The sequence below is a fragment of the Engraulis encrasicolus genome, chromosome 24 (genome assembly GCF_034702125.1).
Source record: "Engraulis encrasicolus isolate BLACKSEA-1 chromosome 24, IST_EnEncr_1.0, whole genome shotgun sequence".
Lineage (NCBI taxonomy): Eukaryota > Metazoa > Chordata > Actinopteri > Clupeiformes > Engraulidae > Engraulis > Engraulis encrasicolus.
The window spans coordinates 16,733,703-16,756,928 of record NC_085880.1 but is presented as its reverse complement, the minus strand read 5'-3'; the positions used below and the strand labels follow the sequence as shown (position 1 = coordinate 16,756,928).

Below are 23,226 nucleotides of genomic sequence, written 5' to 3'. Positions count from 1 at the left end.
AAACATCTCTGAAAATAGGGTCCCTCGAGGGTGCGGGGCTCACCGGTTAGTCAGTTCTGCGCCCATAATTATGATGGGCCCCTTTAAGCCAAAAGTGCCTGGCCCTATTTCTCCCCCAGCCCAGCCCAGGTACACCGTATGTGTATGGCACCCCAAAGGCAATTCCACTGCATTCAGATTCAGATACAGATGGTTAGTGGAGCGGGCAGGGCAGGCAGATGGCGCATGATACATTCACAATGGCGACTGCTGCACACTAGGCCTGTGTGCAAACAGTAACAAGTTACGCGCACATTTCCCCGAAGTTTGCATAATACACAGTGCCTTACTGAAAATGGCTGAAGGGATCCTTGGCCACATTTTTTTAGATTAATTATTCCAATTAAAGTTGACTCAGTGTACTTAAAACTACAGGGGTGGCTTTTATTTTGAATTTTCAGTACCACTGCATGGGCAAATTAATATGTTATTAAAATATAACATTTAAATACATTAAAATATACAACTTACCTCTTGCATCCCAGCTTCTGTCAAATAGGAAGAAATATAGCCAGGCTACGCCCTCCTAGTGACGCAACACCTTCAGCTTTGCTTCTAGTCAGGCAAGGAGCAATTTAAATACCGTTTCTGAGCTCCAGAAAAATCAGGAATCAAACAACCAGTAGCAAACCATAGGAGGCAGGTCAACCATGCCATTTGGGAAACGTTAATTACCTCCGCCAAGGAGGTAATGTTTTCGGTCGCGTTGATTTGTCTGTCTGTTTGTCTGTCTGTTTGTTTGTTTGTTTGTTTGTTTGTTTGTTTGTTTGTCAGCAGGATAACTCAAAAACTAATCAACGGTTTTGGACGAAACTTTGTGGAGTTGTTGATGTTGACCCAAGGAACAAGTGATTAAATTCTGGTGGTGATCCGGATCACAAACCAGAACCAGGACCTTTTTTAAGATTCTTCACCATTGCTGGCCTATAAAACTAGACGCCCCTAGTGACCGCAAATGGAATTGCGGGCCAGGGCAAAATATTCCACTTGCGAACTCCACAAAAGGAAGGCAGAAAGAGAGGGTGTAACATAGTCAAATGTTCTATCAAGCAGCTTCCTTGGCGGAGGTCTGCGCTCTCTGAGTGCTTCTAGTTGTTATATGGTGTTGGTCAGACTAAGTCTCGAAGAGATTTGAAAGTCGGTGATAATCAGGCTAGAAGAGATATGTTAGTACATGACTGTGCTGGGTGTTAATTTGTGATACTCACGGTTGTGTAAATAACTGACCCAGCGGCATCAGCGCTAAAAAGGGGACACACACACACACACACACAACTCCCTTAGTCAGGTGGAAATAATCATATCCTATTTGTTTGCAAACAGCGAAAAGGTCAGGCTGTGCACTCGCAGGGAGACACTGATAACGGGAACATTTGTGAGTCACTTGCTCTTTGGTTCATTCGGATTTAACACCAGTGTGTGTGCGTGTGCGTCTGCGTGTGCGTGTGTGTGTGTGTGTTTGTGCGTATGTGCGTGCATGTATTCAGCCTATGAGAATACGAATCTCAGACCTAACTAAGAACAGGCCTGTTTCCTGTTTGATATGTTATGAAAGATGAGATTAGATTAGTCCGTATAGTCCCACAGAGATACTCACCTATACTCACATATATCCCTCCCAAATATCTATCCCACGTTCCCCACCCCACACACACACACACACACACACACACACACACACACACACACACACACACACACACACACACACACACACACACACACACACTCCCTCTCCCTCTCCCTCTCTCTCTCTCTCTCTCTCTCTCTCTCTCTCTCTCTCTCTCTCTCTCTCTCTCTCTCTCTCTCTCTCTCTCTCTCTCTGTCTCTCACATGAACAAATACACAGTAACACTCAGCTCCATTCCCTCCCTCCACTCAGCATTGGAAAGGATGGGTTTAAAGTTTCAACTTTTTTTTAAAGTGAATACTTACAGAGCCATAATTTGATGTCATTAGTAACCACAAAGCGTACTTCAGCATTTGAGAAGTGCTTATTTCAAATGCCATTAGTCAAGGTGCACCTCTCATTAGGTTTATCTGCACTCCTCTTTACTGTAGTAGTCTGTGCCTTTGAAGTCCCCCAAAATACACTCTAGGTCAGCTGAGGTGGAAGAGGAAGCTTTATTCATCATGCACCAGGAAGGCAGGTTGACTTCACACCACCGTACGCAGTCCTGGAGGGTTATTACTGCACTTTGGCCATAGACTATAATCATCTAGCCTGATTATCATCGACTTTCAAATCTCTTCGAGACTTGGTCTGACCAATAGCATAACAACGACCATTCTTACGTAAAAGGCATGGTTGACACATCTGTATAAAAGACTCACCTCCCTTGGTTTGCTACTGGTGGAGGGCAGAACAGGCTGAGCCAAAGTTTAAAACAAACATTCCTTAGTCCCAATAGAACGTCTCTGCTTGAACAACGTCACTGCCTTGAACACGCCTCTACCCAGGACGGTTGGAAATGCTCAAAGTTGATTAGCAGTACAGCCCTCCAGGGGGTTGAGCTCTAGGGGGAGCTTTGAGAAGGATACAGCTGAGAGGGTGCGGTGCTAAGTTGCCATTGGGGGGCTTTAGTCCATTTAATTTTTGAATACCGAGGGGGACGTTGTTTGTCAGTCTTATTATTATGATGATGTCAAAGGGGCGTTGGGGGGCATATGATGAGGACTAAGTGGTGTTTCTTCAAAAAAGGTTGAGAATCTGGCCTCTACTGTACAAACCCTCATGTGGATTACTAACCAGATGGAGATACTAACCAATAGGAGTTGCAGGGACGCCGACAAGGGGGTGGGGGCAAAAGGGTCAGTTCTCCCGGGCCCTGGGAGATAGGGGGGCCATAATTGGATCCTCATTACATTGAATGTATTGGGTGGGGGGGCCCTTTAAGATGACTTTGTCCTGGGCCCAGCCAAAGCTGTCAGCGGCCATGAGGAGTTAAAGTGTTCAGCTGAGCATGTGTAAAGTGTACAGTGTGTCTGACATATCAGTTCAATCAGGTTCAGCATTAGCCAGATGTTTTGTAACTCAAATCTCATATACAATTACAAATATGCATAGACATCATTTACATATACTTACATCCACATACTACATATCGTACACATGAACACTTGTACCCCTTGCCTCTACATACAGCCCATACTTCCATCAACCAGTGTTGCCAGATGTGTCTGATCAAATCCCACCCAAAAGGTTCTCAAAATGCTCTAAATTCCGCCCAATTTCAACAAATTGCATTGATATCTATGGGCCCAAAACTACAGAAAACAAACGCCAAATGGCCAATTTTTCCCGATTTTACCCGCAGACGGCCATCCCAAGTAGCACAATTGGGCGGGTAACCGCCCAATCTGGCAACACTGCCATCAACCCCTTTTCTTTTCCCAGCTATACATACATTATCTCACATACCATATGAAACATAGCTTCCCTCATGCTCTGCTCCCGACATTAAATTCCTCCAATGTCAGAATATTATAAATATCATAAAGAATAAAATCAGAATATAATAAAAGAAGTCTCTTTCTCTTCCAGCCCCATGTGCATACAGTAGATGGTAACACTTTACTTGCGCCAGCGTCATACATATGATATAACAGTGTAATAACAATGTCATAACGCAGTAATGCATGTGTCATAAACATTATGTCAATGTCATAAACATTTTATGACTGTGTCATGAAGTGGCATTCATTTATGGTAAAGACAGCCCTAACAATGTCAACTTTCCATAACCATAAAACCTTTATGACTTTGACTTCATGTTTATGACTCATATATGACACTGTTGTGACACTATTATGACAGCGTTACGTCATATGTATGAGGCCGGCGTCAAGTATAGTGTAACAGCATTATGTTAGTGTACAGTGTCTTAGTGAGGTTTCTCTATGCTGGTGTACAGTTTTGTCTGAGTGAGGAGAACCTATGCTAGTGTATGGATACACTATGTGCAGACCAAGGTGTAAGATCAGCATGACTTGGACACTTTATGTTTTTTTTAACTTTACTTTAATCATAGATTAATTCACCAATCCCCTCTTCTCACGTGATCTGTGAGGCACAACCCAATCTGATTCATACTGAAATTAGGTAATGATTAGTTTATTTAAACATGTATTCAGCTTCTCAAGGTTTTCATAGGGTTTCTCTTTGGGGATCTGTTATGGTTAGGAAAGACAGCTTTAGTAAGGAGCATACAGCATCAAGCTCTTATAAATGAAATGCTAAGAGACACCCTAACTGGGAAACCCAACCGTCCATGATCGATAAAGATTAAAGACACATTAGGAGGCATTTATAAACCTTCAATCCAGTCTATGGTTACATTCAGTTTCTCTGCTCTACATGATTTATTGATCAGTCAGGCGATGGTTTTTGTTTCATTTATTTATTCCTGGGTTGAAAAGGCTCCGAAATGGACCCATAAGAAATCAACTGATGGAATAGGCCTCTGTGGTGCGGGTTGGCTCTGTAAGTTGGGAAAAAGGATTAATTCCACAGTGACACGAGATGAGGGAGTTGTACTCCCCCAACAAAAGACACGTCATGAATATTTACATCTTCAATTTGTGGTGCTGTCAGCAATACTCTATTCATTTGGGTAAAACACTCCTTGTTTCCTGAAAGTGGACCAGTCCTTCTTTCTTTTGTCGAAGGATAAGAATAAAAAAAAGAGCTGTTCTCTTATCTTATGTTTAATGCATAGTGCAGAGACATGTACGATGTCCAGCTTGCTGTGAGGTGGAACAACTCAGTACAAAGAATGTATGAGAGATAGACAAAGCTGTGTGTGTGTGTGTGCCTGTGTGCGTGCGAGCGTGCATGCGTGTGCGTGTGTGCGGTGTGTGTTTTCTAGATTGTACACTGATACCTCAGAGTGTGTTTGTGTGCCTACTGTGTTTACTACTGATGATATGTTTCCTGTATCAGAGACTAAGCTATGCTGAAAGACATTCTCTCTCCATCACAAGGACATGTTTCTGCCACTAGATATTCAATTTAAAAGCACCGTCATGAACCTTTAACCAAAATCTGACTGGCACGCAATACAGTAAACTACTTCTGTAGGAAGCCCTCAGGAAGCCCTCAAGGGTGCTGGAATGCAGGACCACAAGTATGTTAAAAGGAGAAAAAAATAGAAATCTGGAATTCTGCAAAGCATTTTAAAATGCAACCTTGTCAACTGCCAACTGTTCCACAAAATGGCAAGGAAAAAAGCAACAATGTTATTTATTCTACTGAATTTGGAAGAGGAAACCAACGCACACCAGAGAGCAGGTGCAAGATCACTTTCAGAGAGGAAGATACCACACACTCTTGTCCATCGTGCTGAATTTTATTTACAGAAACAAAGTTTCGGCCAGTGTCGCCTTTCTATTTCTGTTAAATAAAATTCAGCACGATGGACAAGAGTGTGCGGTATCTTCCTCTCTGAAACTGAATTTATTTGACTGAAAACACTATACTGCCATGTTGTGCTAGCAGGATACACAGACTGCACTTCAACCAAAAGCCAGTTAGACTCTGAGGACGTCATAATATGGACCGGTTCATCATGGACGATAATGAGTAGCTGATGTTTCAGTTATTTCCTCGACCGATATGAAATTATTCACCCGAACATAAAACAATCTGCAGTAGCATAGCAGATGAGCTGTGGCGGTCGTTCTGTGTTGGCATAGCCCTATTCTCCTGCATGAAATAATGCAGAGCAGTCCGATAACACGTACAGATTCATTACACACATGACTGATGGTCTGGAGACGTGGGTAGGGGGATGGGGGGGTTGGGGGGGTTGGGGTTGGGGGGTGTCTGCTTTGGTCTGCTCTGTCTCTGCCCGACTGGAGCCATACTCTGTAAAACAATGCTTTGAACATTTCTGGTAATTAACATTCCGGTAATTAATTAAAACAGCAGGAGACGGCAATAAAACAACCATAGCCACGTGACAAAGGCAAATTATAATACAGCTATAATGGATGCCATTTTCTTTTTTTCTTTTTTTTAAAGCAGTCTTGAATGTGACTAATCCTATTTCACGTATGTGTTTGTTTGTTTGTTTGTTGTGTTTTGTTTGTATTCCATGACAGTGGCATGCAGAGTTGAGAGCTGATTATAAAAGAAAATGTTAAAAGTATGGCGATCTGTGTAGCCTACCACGGATGGTACTTTGCAGTGCAGTGCGGACTGGAGCTGTGCTGCTGGGTGAAACCTGAAGACAAAATGGAGGACGAGTGTTTATCTGGGAAACGGGTAATTATCACACCTGACATTCAGTCCTAATTAAATCCACACAGTCAACCTGTGTGTGTGTGTGTGTGTGTGTGTGTGTGTGTGTGTGTGTGTGTGTGTGTGTGTGTGTGTGTGTGTGTGTGTGTGTGTGTGTGTGTGTGTGTGTGTGTGTGTGTGTGTGTGTGTGTGTGTGTGCGCCAGCATGTGTGTGTGGTAAGTGGTGTGTGGCATAGGTGTGTGTGTGTGTGTGTGTGTGTGTGTGTGTGTGTGTGTGTGTGTGTGCGGGTGTGCGTGTGTGCGTGTGTGCGTGTGTGTGTGTGTGTGTGTGTGTGTGTGTGTGTGTGTGTGTGTGTGTGTGTGTGTGTGCGTGCGTGCGCGTGCGTGCGTGCGTGCGTGCGTGCGTGCGTGCGTGCGTGCGTGCGTGCGTGCGTGCGTGTGTGTGTGTGTGTGTGTGTGTGTGTGTGTGTGTATTTGAGACAGCTGGCCTGGCAGCTCTCTTGTTTGCTTTTGAATCTGCCAGTAAAGCCTGGTAGCATGCTACGCACGCACGCACACACACACACACACACACACACACACACACACACACACACACACACACACACACACACACACACATATGCCACTCACCACTTAACCACACACACAGATGCTGGTAAAACACACACACACACACACACACACACACACACACACACACACACACACACACACACACACACACACACACACACACACACACACACACACACACACACACACACACACACACACACACACACACACACACACACACCTGCGCCACTCACCACTCTTTGTCACTGTGAAATGAATGAAAATAAGGGCGAAGCTCTTTCAATAAAAATGGAAACTGCACACTGCACTCGCTCCATCCTGATGTTTACCGCCTGACAATGCACTTGCTGCCGCCTGCCTTTTCTCTTCTTTTTTTCTTCTTCTCCTTTACTTTTTTCTCCTTTTTTTCTTCTTCTCCTTTCTTTTTTGGGTTTTATATGTGCGCCCTGCCCTGACTGACAACCGTAAACTATATATACGGTATATTGTATGTGAACATTTTCAGCTTGCAGAACTAAAACTCTGTCTATCTAAAACCAAGTGCCTTAAAGATCCCTGATTCCAAACTTAGGGGTTTTAAGTTTTTGCCAAAGTTGTGCTTTTACTTAAAATCAGATGTCCTGCAGGGGGGTTGGAGAACACTTGCCTAAAACCCATACAATTACGCATACATTAGTCGATAAAAAAATGTTTTGCGTTTGGAGTATGATGTGGAAGGGGGATCGTTAAAATATTCCTATATGTCCAAAAGGGGAGAAAAAGTTTGGAACAAACACTGAGCTTCTGGACCATTTTAGCAGCCAATCACGATAGCCTAAAAGTCAATGCATTCCTCTTCCACAACAACTCTCCCCGAACTACATCCAGAGGTCAGTAAACCCTGAGTGGAGGATATTGATACACTCTCAATCAATCAATGTGATGTGTACACCACAGGAGAGGAGGGCAGGGCAGCCTCCCGTGCATGTCTATGAGTTTTGGACCACTGCTCCTCCTTCTTGCCCAATAAGTCCATCAGTTTATCACATTATCTCAGTAGGGGTCTAATACACACTGTTTTTCGCACCCCTGAAGTCATTTGTCTAGTCAGCTGCTATATGAGTCAAGGTCGTTGTTACCATTCTACAGCGATGAGTCAAGGTCATTGTTCCCATTCTATGCATACGCTACATGATCATAGGTAAAATCTGCTATTTCAGAAAGGAATGGTCATACCCGTGCAGCATTTGAGTGTTTATTCAGAGGAATATGATGTAAAAAAAAAAATATTTGCAAAAAAATATTTTTGGGTTTTTATCAACTTTATTTAGACAGGACAGTGAAGAATGGGGCAGGAAATGAGTAGGAGAGAATCAGGATATGACCCGGGCCGGGAATCAAAGTAGTCTGCGTAGCGGTTCAGTGCCCAGCCGACTAAGCCACGGCTGGGCGGAGGCTAACATTTCTGATTGGTAGTATTTTTCAGTAACCTAGGCCCACCCATACTATCTGAGATGGTAACATATCATTTCTGACTACAGTATGTTGAATTTCACCTGGAAGTCAGCCTATACTGTATTTGGCTACTCCTAATCAGGCACCAATGAAACATGTACACTGCCCATATGCCATCGCAATGAGTGCTCTGATTGGTTGATCATCTCTGGGCAGAAATATAGAGAGGCATTTGAAAAGAAGCACCTGGATAAGCCTGATTGTGAAAATGTCCTGTCTGTGGTAGTTTGCCAGACAGCCAGACTAATGTTGCACAGTTTGTCGTATAAAGGACACAATTCAAATGGCAGGGAAAGGCCAAAAAACACTGAAATACTGACACCAGATCTCCTAGGCCACCGTAGAGTATTTCCCAACAAATCGGCTTTCTTGTGATGAGTAGTTGTCAAATTTAACATTTGCAGAGAGAGCATTACCATTCCCAGCACACCTGTAGGCCTGGAATTCCAATCACACTGGCAATTAAAGCCATCACGGGATCGAATTAATTAGCACTCTCGCTCACTGCGGGGTACACACGATGCCGGGGGTAATGTGTCTGCGTGCGTATGAAAAGCTGTACTCGCACACAATGAATTGGCTGTCCTACCGTACTGTCTTCACCCACCGCTAAAGGCACGTTCAGGCGCGATGCGAACCAAAAAAATACTTGTTTTATCTCTGTGAACAGTGATGACAACATGGCGGCAGCAGGTTCAGGTTCAGAGCCAGGTATGAATGCGGGTGATTCGCAGATTAACACTTAACGTCGTACCGAAAATAAATGGTGCCACTGCTTACTGGTACCTTGAGCTTGTAAACTGAAGACTAGCTGGCCAATGAACCAGGAAAACCGTTACGTGGTGGTGCGCATGCGCACACGTACCCAGTAGTGAAAAGGAGCTAATCTCGACAGGGAGCCCATATCGTCAAACCTACCGTCCTACCTACCGTCCTCTCCCACTCTCTTTTACAGACTCCCACAGCGAGTGCAGATCATGACTTTTAGACTCATGCAACACACACACACACACACACGCAGGCTGGCACACACACACACGAATGCGCTCACGCACACACACACACACACACACACACACACACACACACACACACACACACACACACACACACACACACACACACACACACACACACACACACACACACACACATACACATACACATACACACACACACACACACACAGGTCAGAAGCTTATTAATGGAGATAGCCAAGCAGGTGGTGGTGCTGGAGCCCCCCCTTCTCTCTCTCTCTCTCTCTCTCTCTCTCTCTCTCTCTCTCTCTCTCTCTCTCTCTCTCTCTCTCTCTCTCTCTCTCTCTCTCTCTCCCTCTCCCTCTCCCTCAGTCTGTCTTCCTTTCTTTCTATGGCCAGACAGCTCTGACATCTGAATAGCTGCGGGCCCCCTCTAATTAAAGCGGGCGCATTCTTCTAATCAGCTCCACACAGGTGCTAACTTTTGTCATCTCCCAGTTGCGCTGGGGGTTGAGCCGTGTCACTGGCAAACTTTGAAGCCAGTATACTTAGCATCTCATTTGTCTCTCGCAAAAAAAGGAGGGAAAAAAAACGTCCTGTGCTTCGAAGCATGAGGGGAGGCTCCCAGGGCTGCACTGGCCATCTGGCGTAGCGGGCTTTTCCCAGTGGGCCACGCGCCCTTGTGGGCCCCTATTTTCATTATGAGGGGCCCCTTTAAGCCAAAGTGCCTGGGTCCTGTTTCTCCCCCAGTCCAGCCCTGGTCTGGTGTCTAGTGTTGGGTGTTGGAGGCAGCTTTGTTGCACAAAACGCTAACATTGTCCTCGAGGTTGGAAGATGGAGCACTTGGCTGGCATCAAGATGACATAAAGGGGTCGCAGGACAGACATAGTAGATAGCAGCGCCATGGCTACCCTGGCCAGCTCACCTGCTGATACTGCCGCTGGTACTACTACTGCAGGTTTTTCTAAAGGGCCTCCAAACTGTGTGTGTGTGTGTGTGTGTGTGTGTGTGTGTGTGTGTGTGTGTGTGTGTGTGTGTGTGTGTGTGTGTGTGTGTGTGTGTGTGTGTGTGTGTGTGTGTGTGTGTGTGTGTGCACGCGTGCGCTCCTGTGTGCGCGCATTCGTGTGTGTGTCCGAGCGCGTGCTCATGTGTATGTGTGCACCAGCGCACACGCAATTGTGAGTATGTGCGTGTTTGTTTAACTGTCGACTGCAAGATAATTACTGGAAATAAGCCTTTATGACGGCTCCGCCAGAAATTTACTCCGAGGCTGCAAAACCACGCTTCCTGCCCAATAACCTAATATTTATTACATTGCAAATGCAGCAACCAGCCAGGCTATTTCTGTAAACACATATTTGAGCCATCCATTTCGAAATATAGTTATTACGGGAGAGCACATTTCATAATGTGACAGCATGCAAAATAAAGGTATCTATCAAGATTTGGGTTTGATAAAGTGCTTCATTCAAAAGAAATAGGAGAGAGAATCAGTCACTCTGTGCATTTAACATCAGAAGAAATGAATTCGCTGAGTTTTATCTATGTGTTTTCTGCCCACAAATCCAATGACAACCATGTTTTTTTATGTTATTTTTTCCTGCAAAATGCATTACCCAAGGGCTTCTCAGATTGTATATTGCCTCCTTTTACGCAAATGCTTTCAGTCTTGACAGCCTTGTGAAGTACATATATATTATTTCTTTTTACGAAGATACATTGTCATTTCAAACTGCGCCACGGACATAGCCATCTACATCTATCCAGCTGCGGCTGAATATTCAGCTCGGAGCTTTTGATTTGAAATGTGCGTCAGTTTAATTACATAGCAGTGCATTTGAAAAGAGAGATTTCTAGACACACACACACACACACACACGCACACACGCATGCACGCGCACACAAACACGCACACACACACATATGCGCACACACGCACACAAGCATGCACGCACACACACACACATGCGCACACACGCATGCACACACACGCGCACACACACGCACGCACACACAGGGTCTCAGAGCATTTGAAAAGAGAGATTTCTAGACAGGTCGCAATCAAATGACTCACTCATCATACCTCTCCCGCACATGGCATCTGTGAAAATTAAACACACAATTGTATTACCTTAGAGAGGTTTCGAAAAATAGCCTTCAGCACAATATAGGTGGATGTTTTGACTGTCATACCACAGAGTTTCATAATGTAATGAAATACACAACCATATTTTGACATGACATACAAGGCCGGAATATGCTAGAAATGGGCTGTCTGCGAGGCAAAAGCGCCATTGTTTGTTTGTGCCAAAACTAAATCCCTATTTCTTATTACAGTAGCAAAACTCTATAGCCTGATAAATAAGGTTTTCAGTTAAAACAAAGCTAGAGAAAGACAATTCAACTAATCATTGTAATCACAAGACACAGTGTGCATTCTCAGTGAATTTCAATACACGTTGCTTCACATATGGGTCTCTTAGACTGTACAATACAATGTGTGTGTGTGTGTGTGTTTTCACTTGAAGCCAATTTGAGTAGAGAACATTCACAGCGGTAAAGTGGTTTCACAGTAGCGTGACACAAAGCCACCCATGCATGGATATTACATTATGCCCCCTCTCTCCCAAGGCAAACACGCATGGCAGATGACAAAAGCAGCTTCACCTTCAAATGAGAATTTGCACAGGGTTATGTTGACTAAAAAAAAAAAAAAAACGAGTTGTAGTCCCTATATGCCCGATATCTAATTTGTAATTTAAATTTGCAGTTTACCAATTTCACAAATGCATGACGGGTAAACATAGAGGCAGATACAGGAACACACGTGTGTGCACACTCGCACAGATACACAAACACAAACACAGACACAGACACAGACACAAAGAAAGAGAGACAGATGCACATACGCACGCAAGCACGCACGCACGCACGCACGCACACACACACACACACACACAAAGAAAGAGAGACAGATGCACATACGCACGCACGCACGCACACACACACACACACACACACACACACACACACACACACACACACACACACACACACATACACACACACACCACACACACACACACACACACACACACACACACACACACACACACACACACACACACACACACACACACACACACACACACACCGTATACCCCACCACACACACTTCCATGCCCACATGCAAAGATGCACTGTCTACCCACGCAGTCACTGAAACACACACCTACTGTATGTGCATAAAAGCACACCAAAGCACACACATACAATAAGACATTTTTTTTACCAGATTCGTTTTACGCAGTGTGTGTGGAGGAGGCTCCTCCACAACATGGTAACAGTCTCACCATAACTGTGCGATCACACCGCCGGAGTTGAATGCGTGGAAAGCAACAGAAGTAATTGACTTTGTATGGGAGAGCAGGCGGCAGGAGCGGTAAAAGCCGCAAAAGCGTAGAGCCGAGGGCGTGCAAAGCATCAAAAGCCGAGGGCGTCAAAAAGTTGAACTTCATCTAAAAATATGTAATGAGCTCGGCGCCAGCAGGTGTCAGCCAATGGAATGTTCACGTTTTTCTAAACATGAGCGTCAGTTGGTCGAGATCCCTGGTCGAACGCTTCAGGTTGAATCGTTTGCCATGTTCAACGCCCCTGACCTGTTCAACGCCCCTGACTTGTGCTTTCCAGGCAGGAGTCAGCAACGTTGTAGCTCTTTGTGATCGCACGGTTAGGAAGGTTAGGGGCAGCAAGTGGTGAAAACCCAAGATATAGGCTATACACACACACACACACACACACACACACACACACACACACACACACACACACACACACACACACACACACACACACACACACACACACGCATGCACGTGCACACAAACAAGCACGGATACACGCACAGCACACACATGCGCACACAGGGTCTCAGGGTCAGCGAGAGACAGAAACCCAACAGCCCCAAGTGTTGTACCAGCAGTCCAAGGAGCCGCACTTAAGCTGCCATTGTCACGTATTATGAAAGTAATTGGCCTTAGACCACATGTTGGGAGCAGGCAGTCTCCCGCCGACTACTTTGTCGCACAGCGTCTTGTAATGACAATTATAAGCTACTGACATGGGGAGAAGGGAGAAAGGCAGGCAGTGAAGGCAATGTCTTGAGAACAGACCTCCAGGGCCGCTGACAGCTTTGGTTGGGCCCAGGACAAAGTCATCTGAAAGGACCCCCCACCCAATACATTCAATGTAATGAGAACCCAATTATGGGCCCCTCATCTCTGTGGGCCCGGGACAACTGACCCCTTTGTCCCCCCTTGTCAGCTTCCCTGCAGACATCAACAGCACTGTAGTCTTGTAGGCTAACACCATGCGTCCATCGCTGACACTTGCTGCTGCTCACGTCATTGAATTCAGATGGAGCGCTGCTGGGTGACAATCACACAATTACAGTGTAACGTCTTTCAAATGTCCAAACTAACGAGCAGCCCCAATCTAACTGTAATGACAAAGTGTCAGAGCACTCAAAGTTTCCTCCTTTAGGTGCACTGTCTAAGATTTTTAGTTGTTTATTTCCAGAATTCATGCGATCCATTCACTAATGTTACCTTTTTCATGAATACTTACCACCACCATCAAATTCTAAATATTCATTATGACTGGGATAATTGCACTTTTCATGAAATTGAATTGAATTTCTAGAAATACACATTTTTAGCTGCAAAAATGACTGTACTTGGGCCATACTAGAAAATATTAGTTTATTACTTACTAGTAAACTTTCATGAAAATATCAAATTTTGCAATAGTTTCAATGAGCAGCATAGCTGCAGTACCTTTTTTGACCATTTCCTGCACAGTGCACCTTTAAACAAAGTACTGTAAAGGCTGAGGCGTCATGAGTAGTCAACCTGATGGGCTGGTGTCAGGGCTGAAATGGACAGAGTAGACAGTCTCAAGACAAACTGGGCTACTTCACAATGACTAGACCCAGGGATGACTGGAGCACTCCGCAACTTTTCTTTAGAGGTTTTTTATTATTTCGGTGCACAAAGTGACTGACGTTTTGGCGCCTTCCTCAGAGTCTTGACACAATGTGCTGGGGGGGGGGGGGGGGCAGAATGTTATAATGTGAAACAGTGGCATCGTGAATGCTGAGAAAGCCACCTTTGCATCCATCTAGCGCGTCAGAGTCATCCTTGCAAAGCAGGGGAGAGAAAAGTCATCTTATTTAATTACCCGCCAGTTGATGGATGATGGATGTCAGGAAACTGGCCCAACAGAGGATCATGTGAAAGGCCACAGCGACAGATGAACGCTACACAGAAATTTATAATTGGATTTCTCTCTCTCTCTCTCTCTCTCTCTCTCTCTCTCTCTCTCTCTCTCTCTCTCTCTTTTGCTCTTTATTTCACAGGACCAGTGAAACACGGTTGAAAGCGAACAGAAGCACTGTATGCCCGCATCACATCAACACGGAGGTAAGCACTCTTACTTGTAACACAAGTCACTACAAAAGCTTCATTCAATGTGTTGTTTTGGATTTTTTAAACTCATAACCTAAACCCTCTTAACCCTAAAAGCACCTGCAAAAAAATGACTACTGAATGCCAAAGCCCTTTTTGGGGGAAGGTGCCCTCGGCCTATAAAAGCCTAAATATCTCAGCCTCCAAACACACAAAAACATGAAATAAGTTGCATTTACAAGCAAGGACCCTCATCTTGCATTAGCATGTGTTCATTCAGCTCTTACATGCCACATTTTTATTAAAACACTCAAATTTCAAGAGCCTGAATGCAGCGTCTATGTCACTCCAGACGCCTAGGTCAATAGAGCTCACAAGTGGGTGACATCAACTTGTATGCGGTGGATTAGCATTTAACGAAATGGGATTCTAAGCGGAATTCCCACCATGTTACGGGCAATAGGGATTCAGGTTTGACAAAAATATGACTCGTCAACAATCGACATTTGCGTGTCCCCGCATCCTTCCCTTATTAGCGACAGGTACAGCACAACCACACGGATATATTTACCAAACGAACCAAATGATGATAAAGCAATGTTGCTATCTCCCTGAGCTAAACAGAGATTTTTTTAGAACTACATCTCATATCACAGCCCTTTTACTTTCTTTAAAAAATCTGTGCTCACATCTCTCGTGAGCTTCCTGCAAACTTCACAAAACTCACATAAGCAAACTTCAGTTCGATGGTAAGTTTTGAAATTTATATTACTAAACCAAGGCGATTGGATTTAATGCAGTAATGGCATTTTTTTTTTTATCAAAAAAGTGTTGTCAGGAGTGAAAAACAACATGTACCAGGGCTTATATTATAATATGGAACCAGATTTCCAAGTCTTGTGCATGTGGGTCGGTTACCATAGGTTACCATGGACACGGCCAGTGAAATTAATGTATCCTGAGTGAAATTTCCTTCCTGTAGTCTGCCTGTTTTCCCGCTTTAGCATGTTGATATCAACATCGTAATGACCAAATGATCCCTTCAGTCTATTTTTAACAACCTCCATAGGATGCGTTCGCTAATCACGTGTTTTCACTCACACCTTATTGGAGACTGGTCACCATTCAGCTGCCCGATTCTCTGGGAACCGGCATGGCGTTAAATAATGCTAACAAGAAAGACTACAGTGTACTACCGTACATGCCTCCGGATTAGAGATGGGATTTATGGCTCTTTGGCAAAAAACTCAGAATATCTCCTGTCTTTGAACTGGTTAAATTCTATTACGACAAAAGGAAGACCAACAATGGCCTGTGATGCTCTCGTGAAAGGGATGACTGATTGCTGTAAGGGGAGGTTTCAGCGGAGAATAGGGCCAAAATCATGTGGTTTGAGTCCAGTCCCCAAGCCTAGACTCAAAATAAGGCACGGAAGTACTCTTCTCTATTAGCCAGGCCGTGCCCTCCTAGTGACGCAACAGCTTCAGCGTTGCTACCAGTCAGGCCAAGAGTCAATGCAAGTACTTTCTGAGTTCCCGCAAATACGGGAACTCCTCCCACTTTGTTGGGAAGCAAACAATCATTAGCAAACCAAGGGAGGCCATTTGGGAAATGCTGTTTGGGAAATGTTTATTGTTGTGCTCTAGGTCAGACCAAGACTCGAAGAGATTTGAAAGTCGATGATAATCAGGCTACTTCTGTATTACCAGTTTCACTGACAAGAGCTTTCTCACATCATACGTTTAACAAGGGGAACCTTAGAAGTGGAAACTGTTGGCCTTTTATTCTGCAAGAGACTCAGAGTTTTCCGTGTAGAATGGCAGCTGAGACACTTGGTCATAATTGGATTTGGCTGCGATTCCATAAAGAGGAAAAGTATGTGCTGACTGATAAGGATCGGTGTCTGTCAAGCCTGACAGCATACGTACGGTATCAGCCTGACAGTCTGCATATGGTCGCACCTTGATAAAACAATGACATGAATCTAAAATTAGACTTCCTTCTTCATTATTTATTGGCTAGGAGAACACACAACACACACACACACACACACACACACACACACACACACACACACACACACACACAAGTGCACGCATGCGCGCACACACACGCACACACACGCACACACACACACACGCACACACACACACGCACACACACACACACACACACACACACACACACACACACACACACACACACACACACACACACACACACACACACATATGTGCGCGCATGCACACACACACAGACAGAGAGAAATACACACACACACACACAATTAGGTTTAGATGCGAAGATGACAGGTGGGCAATCAGCACTGTTCCCCGCTCATATTTCCAGTTCCGATATGAGAGATAGAAGCAGTTAACTTCTGTGGCATATCGTGACATGTGAACAGTGTCACCGCGCTTTGTGACCCACCTGGTCCCCAAACAGGTGGTGTGTCAACACACACACACATACACACACACACACTTCCATCACCTCATCTGTAATCCAACTGTGTGTTTTCCCACTGTCTGTCTGTCTATCTGTCTGCTTATTACCTCCGCCAAAGAGGTTGTGTTTTCCGTCTGTTTGTTTGTTTGTCAGTCTGTTTGTTTGTCAGCAGGATAACTCGAAAACTTATGAACGGATTTGGATGAAACTTTGGGGGGTTGTTGGAAACGACCCAAGGAACAAGTTATGAAATTCTGGTGGTGATCCAGATCACAAACCGGAACCAGTACCTTTTTTAAGATTCTTCACCGTTGCTGGAAATCTAGATGCCCCTAGTGACCACAAATTGAATTGTGGACAGGGCGAATTTTGACATTCCAGTTTCTAACTCCACAAAAAGAAGGCAGAAAGACTTGAAATAAAAATAGGGTGTAACATATTCAAATGTTCTATCAAACAGCTTGCTTGGCGGAGGTCTGTGCACAGAGTGCATCTAGTTTGAGTTTGTGTTGTCTAAGTCGGTGCCAGAGTAATTCAACATCTTATTCACCCTTTGCGCTCTCTGCCAGCCATTCCACCATTGGCAAATCCGCTTTTCAAAGAGTGTGTGCAGCCATGCCTGGCAGAGGTCAGAGCCACAGCAGACTGGCATCATGTGAAGGCGTATCTATTTCAAGCCAGTCCATTCCGCACTGAGGTCCGACGCCTTTGCAAGTTAAGTCGAGGTGTCAGCGAATTTCTGCTGCTGATGCCATTTCCCCCTGACCAGGGCCTCGTTTCCGAAAGGGCCCTAAGTACTACTTAACGCTACGTGCTACTTAAGTTCACACGTAACACCATCGTAGAGCTCACGGAGCGTTTCCCAAAGCCAACTTAGCAAAGAACCATCGCAGGTTGACACGTAACTCTAAGAGCAATCCACGAGTGGTCTAGAGTAGTCTTAACGCGCTAAGATTGATCGTAGCGGCATGGCACAGTGGAGACACCCACAGGATATGAAGGGAAAAGAAGAAACCTGCGCATAAGATTGCTGTTTTAAGACGCGAGAGGCATGGCACAGTGGAGACACCCATAGGAAAAGAGGAAACTTGCGCTTCAAGTTGATGTTTTAAGACGGGAGTGTAGCCTAAATATCATGGCAGCACAGTTGACACTGCAACGAAAATAAGAAGGCAACATTAATTGTGGATGTGTAGGCCTATAAAATAAAAGTCATGTGTTTGGAAATATTTTACAGGTAGTAAAATAGTTCGACTGTGTTTGATAAACCTGGGCATAATTAAACTGTGATCAATCATAATTTGTGTGGGTGCTTCATGAACATGAACAAGGCAAAATGAATAAGGGGCTTCGGCAACGAGAGACAAGAGTGTTGATGTCGGAAGGCCACTTCCGAAACTTTATTTATTTTATATTTTTTGAAGAAAAATGGTCAGCGAGTTGTTGCACCCTCTTTCATTTTCAAGTAGCCTAAGAGAGGGAAGGCGACGCAGAAAATACATGATAGTTGTAGGCGAAGGGTAAGCTATGACAAAAATTAAAAAGGCAGCGATGGGGATTCGTGTAGATTTTTTGTTTTAATAACAGCAGACTGCCGTGCAAAAATGTCCTCACGGTTGTGAAAGTCTTGAGCGCGCGGTACTTTGCGCACCGCTCACCACATGTGCCAAGCTCCTCTCCCTATTCCGACTCTAGTAGGCTAAGCAATAACAAAAAGGCAGCGAGGGGATGTGTCAGTTTTGATGGACATTGTTTTTCATAACAGCATGCTGACGTGCTCCCGACAGTTGTCAAGCCTTGAACGCCTTGAGGTTGTAACTTTGCGCATCCCAATTTGGAACTCCAACTAGGCCTAGGCCTACTTGTCTTCTTAAATATTAAGCTGCAGTAGCCAAGTGCACGCGATTTATCTGGGTCTTAACGGCGTAGCTCATTATTACCGTCAGTTGGGAGTTTTGCATGATTTCATTGTGTGTGTGCATTTTATTTCATTTGCCAACAATAACTCCTGTCGATAGTTGCAAACTGCTACAAATGTAGTCCCACCCTTGTAAACAACTTTTGATACTGACACACGCCTTACATTTTGTAAATGGTTTAGCAGCAGATGACGGCGCAGTTCACTCCGAGTACACTTCAGCACCACATATGTGGACAGCGATCATTAAGAGCGACGCTACGAATGATCTTAGAGGCTGTGCACGCGCGTTCATGTACGAGTGTCTTTGGGAAACAGTCGTAGGAAATCTAAGAACATTCGTAGGATCACTGGTTAACGACACACGTAAGGCTAAGAACCATCGTTATCGGGAAACAAGGCCCAGAACAGCAAGGGAAATGGCAAAATTGTGCCCTGACCAAAACCATTTCTATACTGGGGGCAGCCGTGGCCTAGTGGTTAGAGAGTTGGTCTTTCAATCTAGGGGTTGCAGGTTCGAATCCCCCTGACCTCTCCATCCATCTCTCCATCCATGGTTGAAGTGCCCTTGAGCACCTAACCCCACTTTGCTCCAGGGACTGTAACCAATACCCTGGAAAAAAAGTAACTGTAAGTCGCTTTGAATAAATGAAAGCGTCAGCTTAGTGCAATGTAATGTAATGTAATGTAAACCTAACCTGTCACAGGGCGTTGTGGAGCACAAGCCAACACGCAACAGTGTAGTGCACAAATACCATAAACAGTTCAAATCGGCACATTATCTTACTTATTTGTATGATGCCATGTTGAATCAAGTATGGCAGGTAGCAGGCTTCACTCAGATCTATTGATTAATTTTTAGGGTGCTGGCCCAAACAAAATACTTAGAATCAAAGAAAAGGGAGCGCACCTTGCATCAAATTGTTTTCTTTATTTTTGTGCACAGACGCGTTTCGGCGTTAGCCTTCCTCACGCGTCTGTGCACAAAAATGAAGAAAACAATTCGATGCAAGGTGCGCCCATAGATGTGTATATACTACACATCTATGGGTGCGCCCCCTTTTCTTTGATTCTATGATGCCATGTTGGCCACAGAGAGCTTGGCGTGTACTGTGTTTTCTTTAGTCTGTGTCCACTATTGTTATACCCACGCTCTCATCAGTGATTACCAGTGACTCACTGCCTTTGTATGGGGCTTTCACTCTTGTTATCTTTAAGTTTTTGTCTGGAGTCGAGCCCTGCAAGATGAGTGTCGCGTCTCTGTGAATTTGGCCTGGCTGGTGTGCCACTGCATCATAATATTTTTTATGATAATTGCAGAGCATCTTAAGTTAACCCATTGATGCCAAATGTTGCGTTGCACAACATTGGCCCTGGCGCCTGGAGCTGCATTACGCAACATTCAGGCTCATGAGATTTGAGACAACTTTATTAAAAATCTCTGTTTGTTTGAGATGAATGAACACATTCTAATGAAAGATTAGAGGCTGAGATATTTAGTTTTTTATAGGCTGAGGGCAGCTTTTCTTAAAAAAGGGCTCAGGCCTTCAGCACCCTTTTTTGTAGGTGCCTTAGGCATCAATGGGTTAAAGAAAAGGAAGCTCCCGCACACTGTTCACATTTGCATGGTTTACTGCAACGTCTCGGTCTACTGACCTTCTTCAAGCAATTCAACAGTCTGTTGGTGACCCAGGGGTTCCACTCCAATGCTCCTGGCAAAAGGAGGTGTGCAAGAATTCTACATAAACAGAGCATCTTAAGTAACAGGTTAAAGGAGCACTCCTGCCAATTTCAATATGCTGTTGTATTGCTCACGCTACCCTTGACTTGTGACCCGACACCCAGTGATGCTGCATTTTTTTGGCTCAGCCCTTTCTGAGATATGAGCTGTTCTATTGGGGGCAGCTTTTGTTTACTTTTTTTTTTTAATGAACATAGGCCTACTCCAAATATTTTCCCAAAAGGTGTCATTGTTTGCTAGTTGTCTGCTGATGTTGCATAACCTCTTGGATGTTTTTGGGAGAAAAAAAAAAAATTGAAATGTAAACAAACACCTGCCCCCATTACAATGACCAGGATCTCGGAAAAGGTTGAAGAAGAAAAAAAAAACTCAGGTACTGACAAGTCCAGGGTATTGTGGGCATTACAACTGCATGTTGAAATTGACTGAAGTTATCCTTTAAACATGGTCATTATATGACCTAGACTTAAAGCGATACTGTCCCATTTTTGGAAATAAGCTTATTTTACACCTCCCCTTTATTTAAATAATAGGGTTTTACCGTTCTTCTGTACTTTCAGTCGTTCTCTGGGTATGGCAGTGCAAATTTTACCTACAAGCTAGCCATTAACATTGAGTCGTATGAGACCAGTTAGCCGCCAGCTGGTCTCATAGGACTCAATGTTAACTGCTAGCATGGAGGTTAAGTTTGTGCGGCCATACTCAGAGAACGGTTGAAAGTACAGGAGAAAGGTAAAACTCAACTATCTAACTCAAGGGGAGGTTTAATATGAGCTTATTTCCAAAAATGGGACAGTATCACTTTAAGGACTCCCAGTGTTTTAAGCCACCCCAGAGTCCTCAAAATACCTCCAGCACACTAGATGGCCTGTTAGTGATGTCTTGTACCTTCAAGAAAATCACATGGTTATGTCTGTGGGTGTCGATACGATACTGTGTGTACACTGTGATACAATTTGAGTCACAGGTGTTTGGGAATGTTCCAAATGTACCGTACATATATGTACACCACAAAAGGATCCTTCATACTTTGTAAATTGTAAGTCTCCCGTAGCTGAAAATGATTTTTTTTTTAATTATTTGAACACCACAAGAAAGAAAATGGCTGGCTGTCAGGCTGTCTTTAATGGCCAAGTCATCCCATTAGACAAATCGAGACGAGGAGCTCAGTGATGGAGCGCCTAATTAATGAAAGCTGACTCGACATCATAACATTTGACAATTACACCATCTGCCTGTGAGCGTGTGCTTGCCAGTAGCCTCTTCCCCTATAACAAAGGCGAAGCACACAATGCTCTTGGCAAAGTCAAAGGAGGGGATTTGTTCTGAACACAATTGTAATAACGGGGCTTAGTGTGCTCTCGTCACATCTGATGGGACGCATTCCACCACAGCCCTTGTCTGTGCCAGCTTTTTGAAAAGCTCTCAGATTTTAATCTGGTGCTTGAGCAGTTTCGAGGAGCACGTTACGTGGAGAAAGGCTGTTAATTTTGCACAAACTTGTACTACTATATTCACTTAACATTTGAGAGGTTTGATTAATTTACAGTTTGGCTAAATGTTTTTGCTTCGTTGAGCTGATGGTGCAAATATGGCCCAAGTTAGAAAAGGGAAGGCACTTTCTTCTCTAACCACTAACAACTAATGGTGATGTAAGAGGGGAAGGGGTAATGTCTTTATTTTCTGTTCAGTGATGCCAGTATGGTTTGACTGTGGTTTGAAGAAGGCGAACTGCGTCGAAACGTCAGTCATTATGCTTGCACTGCAATAAAATAACTAAAAAGTATCTGAGTGCTCCAGTTGTCCCTGGCCTAGTATTTCTGAAGTGGAGCAGTTTGCTTTCCAACATGGCCCAAGTATTGATTATGTCTTCTTGTTTGCTGTTTCCTCTTCACTCTAGTTGCAGATGGGTTTGGCAGCATGGCACTGAACGTGACAGGCGAGGAGTGACTCCATTGCAGACAGATATGCCTTCAGTCCAGGGCCAGTCCTGTCACGCTACCAACTGTTCCTGTTGAACAAATGGATACGATTGCTTACCAGAGTATGTATCTGCATCTCGCCACTTGATTTCTGTTTATGTCTGTGAGATTTAACTGCATTGTTTTGCATTACATTATACAAACTGTGTGAGTACTCCATAAATACAAATGAAGAATTGAATCATGAAGAAATAAAATCTTTATTTACATTATGTTTTCGTGCCGTGTACAAAGGTCTTTTTGTGATCTATGGGTTGGAAACAATCCGACATTCTCTGCTATTGTGTGTGCGTGTGTGTGTGTATGTGGAGTTTAATAATTAATGAGTAGAATTAAAAAGAC

At 44.2% G+C, this 23,226-nt stretch overlaps 1 long non-coding RNA gene across 1 annotated transcript; it reads left to right on the top strand.

Moving 5' to 3' along the window:
• Nucleotides 1-6,216: 6,216 nt before the first annotated feature.
• LOC134440976 (uncharacterized) lies at nt 6,217-22,952 on the top strand. The gene is made up of 3 exons (XR_010033073.1): nt 6,217-6,304; nt 14,747-14,810; nt 22,803-22,952. It is a non-coding gene; the product is annotated as an uncharacterized LOC134440976 (long non-coding RNA).
• The last annotated feature ends 274 nt before the right edge of the window (nt 22,953-23,226 follow it).